Source organism: Muntiacus reevesi, chromosome 1 (assembly GCF_963930625.1).
Source record: "Muntiacus reevesi chromosome 1, mMunRee1.1, whole genome shotgun sequence".
In the NCBI taxonomy this organism is placed as follows: Eukaryota; Metazoa; Chordata; class Mammalia; order Artiodactyla; family Cervidae; genus Muntiacus; species Muntiacus reevesi.
This window is the reverse complement of record NC_089249.1, coordinates 96,951,261-96,964,230: the sequence shown is the minus strand read 5'-3', so window position 1 is coordinate 96,964,230 and position 12,970 is coordinate 96,951,261. Positions and strand designations below refer to the sequence as shown.

At 37.8% G+C, this 12,970-nt stretch overlaps 1 protein-coding gene across 1 annotated transcript in view; it reads right to left on the bottom strand.

The window, feature by feature from the left end:
• Window positions 1–12,970, bottom strand: part of LOC136145503 (mitochondrial adenyl nucleotide antiporter SLC25A24-like) — a 92,106-nt gene that overhangs the window by 1,159 nt on the left and 77,977 nt on the right. The window lies entirely within an intron of this gene.

The window sequence follows — 12,970 nt, the reverse complement described above, 5'->3', positions numbered from 1 at the left end:
CAGCTGCTTATAAAAACTATCACTGGAAAAAAAAAAAAAAAAACTATCACTGGGTTCCTATTATCTGAGGAGATACAGATCTGTACTTGTAAATAAGGATCTGCCCACATCTTTCGAATTATTAAACAAAGACTAGTTCCAGCTAGTTAATTAGTCCAGACTAATTACTAAACAAAACCCAGAAACTCAGGCCTTGAATTTACTTCCCCTCATACTATTTTGTATATTTAAGACATATGGAAATCTAGTTTGTAAACTGAGGGCTGCCTGTTTAGTTACAATCATCTTGAAACCCATTAATTTGCTTTTTTTTTTTCTCCTCCCAAGTTCCAGTTTTGTTAAGAATTATCCTCTCCCTTTGGAAAAGTCCTCAAACATCATCAAATTTTCTATCCATCTTGTAAAATCTCTTTTAACCCTACTATGAACACTGTATACTTAAAGAGAAGCTCCTTGAAATGGTCATCTCAGACTCTAATATTTTTTCTTTTCCTTCTTCTTTTTCTTTCTTTCTTTCTTTCTTTTTTTTTTTTTTTTTTTTGTAGTAAAGAGAGGAATTACTTGTCAACATTTTGACTGACAGAGAAAAACGAATACCATACATTAATGCATATATATGGAATCTCAAAAGATAGAACCAATCATCCTACATGCAGGACAGCACAGGAGACACAGACATAAAGAACAGACTTTTGGACACAGTGGGAGAAGGAGAGGGCGGGATGATTTGAGAGAACAGCATTGAAACAAATACATTGCTATGTGTAAAATAGATAGCCAGCGGGCGTTTGATGTGTGATGCAGGGAACACAAAGTCAGTGCTCTGTGGCAACCTGGAGGGATGGGATGGGGAGGGACATGGGAGTGGGGTTCAGGAGGGAGGGAACACGTGGAAGCCTATGGCTGACTCATGTTCAGGTATACCAGAGGTCATCACAATGTACTGGAGTAACTGTCCTCCAATTAAAATAAATAATTTAAAATATTTAATTGACAAACTTATGTTTGCACAAAACTTGTACAAGAATGTTCATAGCTGTTTTCTTCATAATTACCAAAACCCATAAATAAGCAAAATGTTCTTAAGTGGGTGAATGTTAGATAAGCAACTTATGTTGCATTCATACACTTGAATACTACTCAACAACAAAAAGGAACTGATGTATGCAGCCATACATTACATGACATCATAGAAAAGGGAAAACTATAGTGACAGAAAACAGATCAGTGATTGTCAGGTGCTGAGGAGCTGGGGGGAGTGATGGAACTGTTCTATGTTTTGATTACAGTGGTGTTTACACAACTGTATGAGCTTGTTAAAATGCACAGCACTATATACTAAAATGGTTTAATTTTACTCTGTGGAAACATACTACAATAAATCTGACTTTTTAAAATAAGTAAAATGGATTAATAATTTTTAACTCAAAAGATCAGTGTGAAAGATCAAAATAGTTCAATAAGTACATAAACTTAGAGACTTGTTACACGAAAGTGTGGCTGCAGACCAATGGCATCAGTATCACTTGAAAGCTGATTCGGTATGCAGAATCACAGCATGTCTATTTCCGCCACCACCCCAGTTCAGTTAAGTCGCTCAGTCCTGTCCAACTCTTTGTGACCCCATGGACTAGAGCACACCAGGCCTCCCTGTCCATCACCAACTCCCGGAGTTACTCAAACTCATGTCCATTGAGTTGGTGATGCCATCCAACCATCTCATCCTCTGTTGTCCCCTTCTCCCCCTGCCTTCAATCTTTCCCAGCATCAGGGTCTTTTCAAATGAGTCTGGTCTTCACATCAGATGGACAAAGTATTGGAGTTAAGGCTTCAACATCAGTCCTTCCAATGAACATTCAGGACTGATTTCCTTTAGGATTCACGGGTTGGATCTCCTTGGAGTCCAAGGGACTCTCAAGAGTCTTGTCCAATACCACAGTTCAAAAGCATCAATTCTTCGGCACGTAGCTTTCTTTATAGTCCAACTCTGTAAAAGCAGTGCTAAGGGGAAGGTTCATAGCATTACAGGCTTACCTCAAGAAACAAGAAAAAAGTCAAATAAATAACCTAACTCTACACCTAAAGCAACTAGAGAAGGAAGAAATGAAGAACCCTAGGGTTAGTAGAAGAAAAGAAATCTTAAAAATTAGGGCAGAAATAAATGCAAAAGAAACTAAAGAGACCATAGCAAAATTCAACACAGCTAAAAGCTGGTTTTTTGAAAAAATAAACAAAATTGACAAACCGTTAGCAAGACTCATTAAGAAACAAAGGGAGAAGAACCAAATTAACAAAATTAGAAATGAAAATGGAGAGATCACAACAGACAACACTGAAATACAAAGGGTCATAAGAGACTACTACCAGCAGCTCTATGCCAATAAAATGGACAACTTGGAAGAAATGGACAAATTCTTAGAGAAGTATAACTTTCCAAAACTGAACCAGGAAGAAATAGAAGATCTTAACAGACCCATCACAAGCAAGGAAATGGAAACTGTAATCACAAATCTTTCAGCAAACAAAAGCCCAGGACCAGATGGCTTCACAGCTGAATTCTACCAAAAATTTAGAGAAGAGCTAACACCTATCTTACTCAAACTCTTCCAGAAAATTGCAGAAGGTAAACTTCCAAACTCATTCTATGAGGCCACCATCACCCTAATTCCAAAACCAGACAAAGATGCCACCAAAAAAGAAAACTACAGGCCAATATCACTGACGAACATCAATGCAAAAATCCTTAACAATATTCTAGCAAACAAAATTCAACAACATATTAAAAAAATCATACACCATGACCAAGTGGGCTTTATCTCAGGAATGCAAGGATTCTTTAATATCTGCAAATCAACCAATGTAATACACCACATTAACAAATTGAAAGATAAAAACCATATGATTATCTCAATAGATGCAGAGAAACCCTTTGACAAAACTCAACACCCATTTATGATTAAAACTCTCCAGAAAGCAGGAACAGAAGGAACATACATCAATATAATAAAAGCTATATATGACAAACTCAACAGCAAGCATTGCCCTCAATGGTGAGAAATTGAAAGCAGTTCTCCTAAAATCAGGAACAAGATAAGGGTGCCCACTCTCACCACTACTATTCAACATACATTTGCAAGTTTTGGCCACAGCAGTCAGAGCAGGAAAAGAAGTAAAAGGAATCCAGATAGGAAAAGAAGAAGTGAAACTCTCGCTGTTTGCAGATGACATGATCCTCTACATTGAAAACCCTAAAGACTCTACCAGAAAATTACTAGAGCTAATCAATGAATATAGTAAAGTTGCAGGATATAAAATTAACACACAGAAATCCCTTGCATTCCTATACACTAACAATGAGAAAACAGAAAGAGAAATTAAGGAAACAATCCCATTCACCATTGCAACAAAAAGAATAAACTACTTAGGAGTATATCTACCTAAACAAACAAAGGACCTATATATAGAAAACTATAAAACATTGATGAAAGAAATCAAAGAGGACACAAACAGATGGAGAAACATACCGTGTTCATGGATTGGAAGAATCAATATTGTCAAACTGGCTATTCTACCCAAAGCAATCTATAGATTCAATGCAATCCCTATTAAGCAACCAACAGTATTTTTCACTGAACTAGAACAAACAATTTCACAATTTGTATGGAAATACAAAAAACCTTGAATAGCCAAAGTAATCTTGAGAAAGAAGAATGGAACTGGAGGAATCAACCTGCCTGACTTCAGACTCTACTACAAAGCCACAGTCATCAAGACAGTATGGTACTGGCACAAAGACAGAAATATAGATCAATGGAACTGAAAAGAAAGCCCAGAGATAAATCCACAAACCTATGGACACCTTATCTTCGACAAAGGAGGCAAGGATATACAATGGGAAAAAGATAACCTCTTTAACAAGTAGTGCTGGGAAAACTGGTCAACCACTTGTAAAAGAATGAAACTCGAACACCTTCTAACACCAAGCACAAAAATAAACTCAAAATGGATTAAAGATCTAAATGTAAGACCAGAAACTATAAAACTCCTAGAGGAGAACATAGGCAAAACCCTCTCCGACATGAAATCACAGCAGGATCCTCTATGACCCACCTCCCAGAATATTGGAAATAAAACCAAAAATAAACAAATGGGACCTAATGAAACTTAAAAGCTTTTGTACAACAAAGGAAACTATAAGCAAGGTGAAAAGACAGCCCTCAGATTGGGAGAAAATAATAGCAAACGAAGCAACAGCAAAGGATTAATCTCAAAAATATACAAGCAACTCCTGCAGCTCAATTCCAGAAAAATAAATGACCCAATCAAAAAATGGGCCAAAGAACTAAACAGACATTTCTCCAAAGAAGACATACAGATGGCTAACAAACACATGAAAAGATGCTCAACATCACTCATTATCAGAGAAATGCAAATCAAAACCACAATGAGGTACCATTACAAGCCAGTCAGGATGGCTGCTATCCAAAAGTCTACAAGAAACAAATGCTGGAGAGGGTGTGGAGAAAAGGGAACCCTCTTACACTGTTGGTGGGAATGCAAACTAATACAGCCACTATGGAGAACAGTGTGGAGATTCCTTAAAAAACTGGAAATAGAACTGCCATATGACCCAGCAATTCCACTTCTGGGCATACACACCGAGGAAACCAGATATGAAAGAGACATGTGCACCCCAATGTTCATCGCAGCACTGTTTATAATAGCCAGGACATGGAAGCAACCTAGATGCCCATCAGCAGACGAATGGATAAGGAAGCTGTGGTACATATATACCATGGAATATTACTCAGCCATTAAAAAGAATTCATTTGAATCAGTTCTAATGAGATGGATGAAACTGGATCCCATTATACAGACTGAAGTAAGCCAGAAAGATAAAGAACATTACAGCATACTAACACATATATATGGAATTTAGAAAGATGGTAATGATAACCCTATATGCAAAACAGAAAAAGAGACACAGAAGTACAGAACAGACTTTTGAACTCTGTGGGAGAAGGTGAGGGTGGGATGTTTCGAAAGAACAGCATGTATATTATCAATAGTGAAACAGATCACCATCCCAGGTGGGATGCATGAGACAAGTGCTCGGGCCTGGTGCACTGGGAGGACCCAGAGGAGTCAGGTGGAGAGGGAGGTGGGATGGGGAATCGAGATGGGGAATACGTGTAACTCTATGGCTGATTCATGTCAATGTACGGCAAAACCCACTACAATACTGTAAAGTAATTAGCCTCCAACTAATAAAAATTAAAAATAAATAAATAAATAAATTTTTAAAAAAGATTTAAAGGAAAAAGAAAAAAAAATAAACTTGTTCTTGTTGAGTCACTAAGTGGATCCAACTCTTTGTGACTACAAAGACTGTAGTCCACCAGTCTCCTCTGTCCATGGGATTCTCCAAGCAAGAATACTGGAGTGGGTAGCCATTCCCTTCTCCAGGAGATCTTCCCAACCAAGGGATCAAACCCAGGTCTACTTCATTGACAGACAGATTTTTTACCAATGGGCCACCAGTGAAGCCCCTAATATAAAGTAGCACCACTCAAAGGGTAGCTTGCACACTGCTGCCAGAACATAAGCTATCACCTGTCCACAAGGCATTCAGAGGAAGCACTTAGAAACTTTACCGCAGTTTGATAGAGGAATTTCCTACTTGCTGCATCTAGTTTAAAGGAGAAAAAATGCAAGGCTTGTCTTTTATTTCAGTTTTCTAATAATTCATTTTTACTCTTTTAAATATAAATATTTGTCTACAATGAATTAAAAAAACAGTTACCACACCTAATGAATGCATCTTTAACAAGAGCCAAGAAAACACACTGGTCATAGCAAACACCCTCTTCTAACGGCACAAGAGAAGACTCTACACATCGACATCACCAGATGGTCTCCACCAAAATCAGACTGATTATATTCTTTGCTCCAAAGATGGAGAAGCTCTACACAGTCAGTAAAAACAAGACTAGGAACTGACTGTGGCTCAGACGATGAACTCCTTATTGCCAAATTCAGACTTAAGTTGAAAAAAGTAGGGAAAACCACTAAACCACTCAGGTATGAACTAAATCAAATTCCTTTCAATTATACAGTGGAAGTGAGAAATAGATTCAGGGGATTAGATCTGATAGACAGAGTGCCTGATGAATTATGGACGGAGGTTCAAGACGTTGTACAGGAAGCAGTGATCAAGACCATCCCCAAGAAAAAGAAAGGCAAAATGACTGTCTGAGGAGGCCTTACATAGCTGTGAAAAGAAGAAAAGCAAAAGGCAAAGGAGAAAAGGAAAGATATTCCCATTTGAATGCAGAGTTCCACAGAATAGCAAGGAGAGATAAGACTTCCTCAGTGATCAATGCAAACACATAGAGGAAAACAACAGAATGGGAAAGACTAGAGATCTCTTCAAGAAAATTAGAGATGCCAAGGGAAATTTTCATGCAAAGATGGGCACAATAAAAGAAAGAAATGGTATGGATCTAACAGAAACAGAAACTATTAAGAAGAGGTGACAAGAGTATACAGAAGAATTGTACAAAAAAGATCTTCACGACCCAGATAACCATGATGGTGTGATCACTCACCTAGAGCCAGACATCCTGGATCGCAAAGTCAAGTGGGCCTTAGGAAGCATCACTATGAACAAAGCTTGTGGAGGTGATGGAGTTCCAGGTGAGCTATTTCAAATCCTAAAAGATGATGCTGTGAAAGTGCTGCACTCAATATGTCAGCAAATTTGGAAAACTCAACAGTGGCCACAGGACTGGAAAAGGTCAGTTTTCATTCCAATCCCAAAGAAAGGCAATGCCAAAGAATGCTCAAACTACCACACAATTGCACTCATCTCACAAGCTAGCAAATGCTTAAAAATCTCCAAGCCAGGCTTCAAAAGTATGTGAACCTGAACTTCCAGATGTTCAAGCTGGATTTAGAAAAGACAGAGGAACCAGAGATCAAATTGCCAACATCTGTTGGATCATCGCAAAAGCAAGAGTTCCAGAAAAACATCTACTTCTGCTTTATTGACTATGCCAAAGCCTTTGCATGAATTGCAACAAACTGTGGAAAATTCTGAAAGAGATGGGAATACCAGACCACCTGACCTGTCTCTTGAGAAATCTGTATGTGGTCAAGAAGCAACAGTTAGAACTGGACATGAAACAACAGACTGGTTCCAAATCGGGAAAGGAGTACGTCAAGGCTGTATATTGTCACCCTGCTCATTTAACTTATATGGAGAGTACATCATGAGAAATGCTGGACTGGATGAAGCACAGGCTGGAGTCAGGATTGCTGGGAGAAATATCAGTAGCCTCAGATATGCAGATACCACCACCCTTATGGCAGAAAGCGAAGAAGAACTAAAGAGCCTCTTGATGGAAGTGAAAGAGGAGAGTGAAAAAGTTGGCTGAAAGCTCAACATTCAGAAAACTAAGATCATGGAATCTGGTCCCATCACTTCATGGCAAACAGAAGGGAAAACAGTGAAAGACTTTATTTTGGGGGGCTCCAAAATCACTGTAGATGGTGACTGCAGCCATGAAATTAAAAGACACTTGCTACTCTGAAGAATAGTTATGACCAACCTAGACAGCATATTAAAAAGCAAAGACATTACTTTGCCAACAAAGGTCTGTCTAGTCAAGGCTATGGTTTTTCCAGTAGTCATGTATGGATGTGAGAGTTGGACTATAAAGAAAGCTGAGCACAGAAGAATTGATGCTTTTGAACTGTGGTGTTGGAGAAGACTCTTGAGAGTCCCTTGGACTGCAAGGAGATCCATCCAGTCCATCCTAAAGGAAATCAGTCCTGAATATTCATTGGAAGGATGATGCTGAAGCTGAAACTCCAATACTTTGGCCACCTGATGCGAAGAACTGACTCATTTGAAAAGACTCTGATTCTGGGAAAGATTGAAGGCAGGAGGAGAAGGGGACAATAGAGGAGATGGTTGGATGGCATCACCGACTTGATGGATATGAGTTTGACACCAACTCTGGGAGTTGATGATGGACAGGGAGGTCTAACATGCTGCAGTCCGTGGTGTCACAGAGAGTCAGACATGACTGAGCGACTGAACTGAACTGAACAATAGCAACTTCCTATGTGAGAAAAGAAAATGTTACATACATATTTACACATCTACACAAGGCAGGGCATCCCTACCCACTTGTATGTTGGTAATTGCCAAAGACTAGTGTTTCTACAGAGGCCAAGAGCAGAAATCCTGAACTAATTCACTTCCTTAGCACAGTTTATTTCCATAGTCAAGACAGGAGCCTGGGTTCAACCCAGTTCAGCTTGCTTTTGTTTTCCCTGACATCTAGGCTTCTCAGGTGCTACTGTCTTCCATCACAACCTTTTAACTTAAACAGTTTCATCTACTTTGGTCTTCGAAAACCTCTTTCAATACCTACTTTGAATACCATATAGTTAAGGGGTTCTGCTTGAATAATCATTTGAGATTTTCATACTTTTTACTGGTAAACAATCTTACCCTTTTTTTCTTTTTAACCTACTGGAGCACTTAGTTCCAATAAGAAAAAAGTTTCAGCTGGTCCACAAGGCTCTGATAATATTTCAAACCCTGGTCATTACTGTCTCAAATTTACGCGTTCACAAAGTGGGATAACGAAGAGTTTGTGTGTGTGTGTGTGTGTGTGTGTGTGTGTGTGTGTGTGTGCGTGTATGCGCTCAGTCCTGTCCGACTCTTTGGGACCCCATAGACTGTAGCCCGCCAGGCTGTCCATGGGGTTTTCCAGGAAAGAATACTGGTGTGGGTTGACATATTTCCTTCTCCAGGTGATCTTCCTGTTGGCTCAGCATAAAGCTATCACCATCAATGGAAAGACAGTTTTATCACACAGTGAGTTTTAAATTTCAATGTTCTAGTAGTCTTTAGGAGACAATAATCATTTTACATTTTGACTCATTTATCACATTAAAATAAGTGAATATTCTCCCCATGTTTTCCAAGGCATCTAAGAGACAGAATCCAGAAAGGAAGGTGAATTCTGATCTTACTCAGCCTACCCACTATCCCCAACTTTTCCAAAGGTAAATGCAGAGAAGTCTCAATTCCAAAAACATGGCACTTAATTACTGAAAAACTACCATTACTATTAAATCATATAAATAATTGTCACTTCAGACCACTTGTGTCAAATTCAAAATGGATTCAAAGCCATATATCTATCTCAAAACTTTGAAAATATTTCAGTCTGGGTTCAGACTTTCTTCATTTTCTGATCATTTGTGTAAATTTTGTTCTGAAGACTGACAGATTAAAAATGCAAGAAAAAAAAACTGGACATCTATTGAAGAATCAATAATCATTGAAATTCTATCAATATTCTATACTTATATTGTTGTATGCAAAGCCTCCATTTCCTGCCCTCCCTCTCTCCCTTCCTTCTGGAATCACCAGTTAAAAGTTATTAGGCAGGCTTGAGAAAAGCTGCCCAGCATGGGTCAAAACTCAAGGAAAAAAGGCAGCTAAGCAGGGCAGTAGCCTAATGTTTGGGAGACTGATTACATACAAAAGGGTAGGGCAAATAAATGAGTATACTGAGGATAAGAGCTAGGCTTCTTGTTGTCAGAGAAGTGAGTTACAAATATACCAAGAGGAAAGCTAGAATGAATCCTACAGAGTTGAATTTGAATTAGTGGTATTGGTGTGAATTCACAGTTTTGAATATTTTTAGATACAGAAATACAGAAGTGGTCTTTGTACTCATGGAACATACAGTTTAGTCAAGGCAGATGGAAAATAAATAATCATACCTCCAGGATAACTTTAACTAGAAGAAATTTGGGTCATATAATAACAATAAAGCTAAGAATCTACAAAACAATAAAAATTTGCTTGCTGTACAGCAGAAATTAATACAACATTGTAAAGCAATTATCCTCCAATTTTTAAAAAAAAGCCTATGATAAACCATAATGGAAAATAATATTTAATATATATATATATATGTACAATGGAATGACTTTGCTGTACAAAAGGAATTAACAGCATTGTAACTCAACTATACTTCAATAAAAATAAAGAAAAAATTTGCTCTTCTAACATTCATTTTAACAGTTTCACAGTGCATAGAGAAATTTCAAATGCACATTTTTTATTTTAAAGGGTTCATCACTCATATTTAAAATGAGACTTTTTGGTTTATTTCTTTCATATATTTTTGCTATGTATACTCAAAAATTAAATGTCTTTTACATTGTTTTGCTTGTATCTTCATAAGACCTTCAAACTCATGATCACTTGTTTCTTTGTAGTAATGTGACTGAGCCTGTATCTTTTTTTTTTTTTTTTTCAAAAAAAAAAACACCACAAAAGTTTATTGAAATGAACCTGTATCTTTGTAACAAGTTTGATATAGTTTGGGAGCAATTCAATTTGCAGAAAGTCCATCTTTTTAGTACATTTTTAAAGTGTTATTTTCCTTTTGAAGAAAAAGGATCCACACTGAAAAAATGGCCACAATGTAATGTTGCTACCAGCTCAGCAGAGGGTGCTCCAACTTAAAGATGAAGAACAGCTTTAGGATATATATTAACAGTAAAAACAGAGGGGAATGCAGGCAGGCTGCAGAACAAAGGAAAGGAAGATTAGTAGGTCTTTATTTTTTAATCATCAATATGGTTATGGATTCCTAAAATATACCAACAAAAATATACAGAACTAAAATATTATTTAAAACCTGGGTATAACATTTTTTTCTTTTTTAAAAAATATTCTCTGTCCATCTTCATTCACTATGTGCTCCAGTAAAACTAAAGGAATGCTTTATATTAAAACCCATTATGTTAGTTTTCTTTTATGTAACATATTTACTTTTAAAAGATATTTTATATATTACAAAAACAATCTATTACATCAATATCCTTCCATCAATAACAAAATAAGTTTCCTTTGGGATCAGGAACTTTATGACCCCTATGAATGACTTCTCAGTGACTCAGTCATCTATTTAAGCCCTGAAGGATATAATGTAACTTTGGGGAGGAACAAGGGTTAAAGTTCATTTAGTAACACTTGAAACCTTCTGTTGTCAAAACATACCTCTTTTTAAAGTTGTTATAGTGTTGATTCTTCTTCATTATTGTTGTTGATTTTAATTAACCTTCCTTTTTCATATCTTTGGGCTTCCCGAGTGGCTCAGCTGTAAAGAATCCCCCTGCAATGCGGGAGACACCAGTTCTATCCCTGAGTCGGAAAGATCCCCTGAAGAAGAGAACAGCTACCCGCTCCAGTATTCTGGCCTGGAGAATTTCATGGACTGTATAGGACACGGGGTTGCAAAGAGTAGGACACGACTGAGCAACTTTCACTTTGATGTCTTTAAAAGTCTTCTAGATGTTGACTCTGTATAAGGCATTACATTACATGTGTGTGAATACAGTCAATTTATGGTCATACTCTAATTCTGTATTTTCTATTTTCAAAGAAAAATACTTGAAGAAACTTAGTAGGCTATAAAGAGATAGTGTTTGGAGAGTCCAACTGCCAGAAACCCAGACTGACTAATTTATGCAAGAACCGAAGGACTGCAGCTGGAACTCAGGTAAAATAAGAACCATGGGGACTTCCCTGTAGTCCAGTGGTTAAGATTCTGCACTCCCACAGCTTTGATCCTTTGTTGGGGAACTAAGATCCCACATGCTCAGAGACATGGCCAAAAAATAAAAGCAAATTAAACCAAGAACCATGAACTGGAAGAGCCTCGAGATTCTGCATGGTGTGTCTCTGTTCCCATCTGTGCTCCTGCCTCTGCCTTCTCCCACAGCGCAAACCCCTTTTCTTCACATAGTAGGAAATATGGCTGTAACATCTCCCGGTTTCATGTCTCACTACCTCAGGCACCAGAGGCGGCCTTTTAAACACTTTTTCTGGCATTAAGTTTCCAAATCCTCTGGAGGGACTCCTCAGCTTAGGTTAGGTGCTCATCAGGAGCAAATAACAATGTGCATGGGCCAGGATTATAGCAGTGCATTGCAGTTCCCAGTGAATCCAAATAAGAAAGGGGAGAAGTGCATTTTGTGGAAGAGTATATAGATGTACAAACAGAGTTTTCTTTTTAAATATAATTGACTTGGGTTTCAGTATACCAGATTATATGTAATTTGTCAAATGTTCAAAAATTAGCTCCATTTGAAAACAAATCAGAAAAAATTAAGCATCTCTGAAACTGACTTAAATCAATGGCAAAATGGGATTCAATTAACAAAAACCAAATTAATAAGCAACCTTGTAGGGACATAAATTTTATATAAAGTAAAGTAGAATTAACAGGCTGTTAAATAGAAATTTAACTAAGATACCAAGACAACATATATCCTAAGACAAAATGAGACGCAAGGCCATAAAAGCAGAATTTTCAAAGGACATTGAGTAGAAAGTCAGTTTTGTGGCCCTTGAACCCCTCACCCATATTGAGAATAAAAGGGGTTGGGTTGGGATTAGAAGCTATTTAGAGAGAGCTGCTACTGTACTGAATGTCCCCTTCCACTCACCCCCACCTCCTACCCAGGGAAAAGGGTACCTGTTTCTCACCACAGCCTAGGGCAAGGAACTTCAGTGAGACTACCTGAAAAGTTTGGTATAAAAATCTTATGGTTTTTAAGACACAGTGGACTGGTATCTGATTCATGCTTAGGAAACACGTGTTAACCATCCTCACAATAAAGTGAAAGAGCAGCTGTGCCTTAGACAAGTTACACCCTCAGAGTCTGTTGAAACAAAGAATGTGTGAATATTTCTCTTGTACCAGAAGTAGGCTGTGAAAAGAGAACCGAGGTGGAGTTGTCTTAAATCCCGTCTGAAAGGACTAAAGGGCTGTTTGAAGAGATTAACTTCCTCAGGAAAAAAAAAATGGTGGAGGCACCATCAGATATCTAGAGATTGTTCAGAAGGAGACATAAGTGACCAGCATGATGT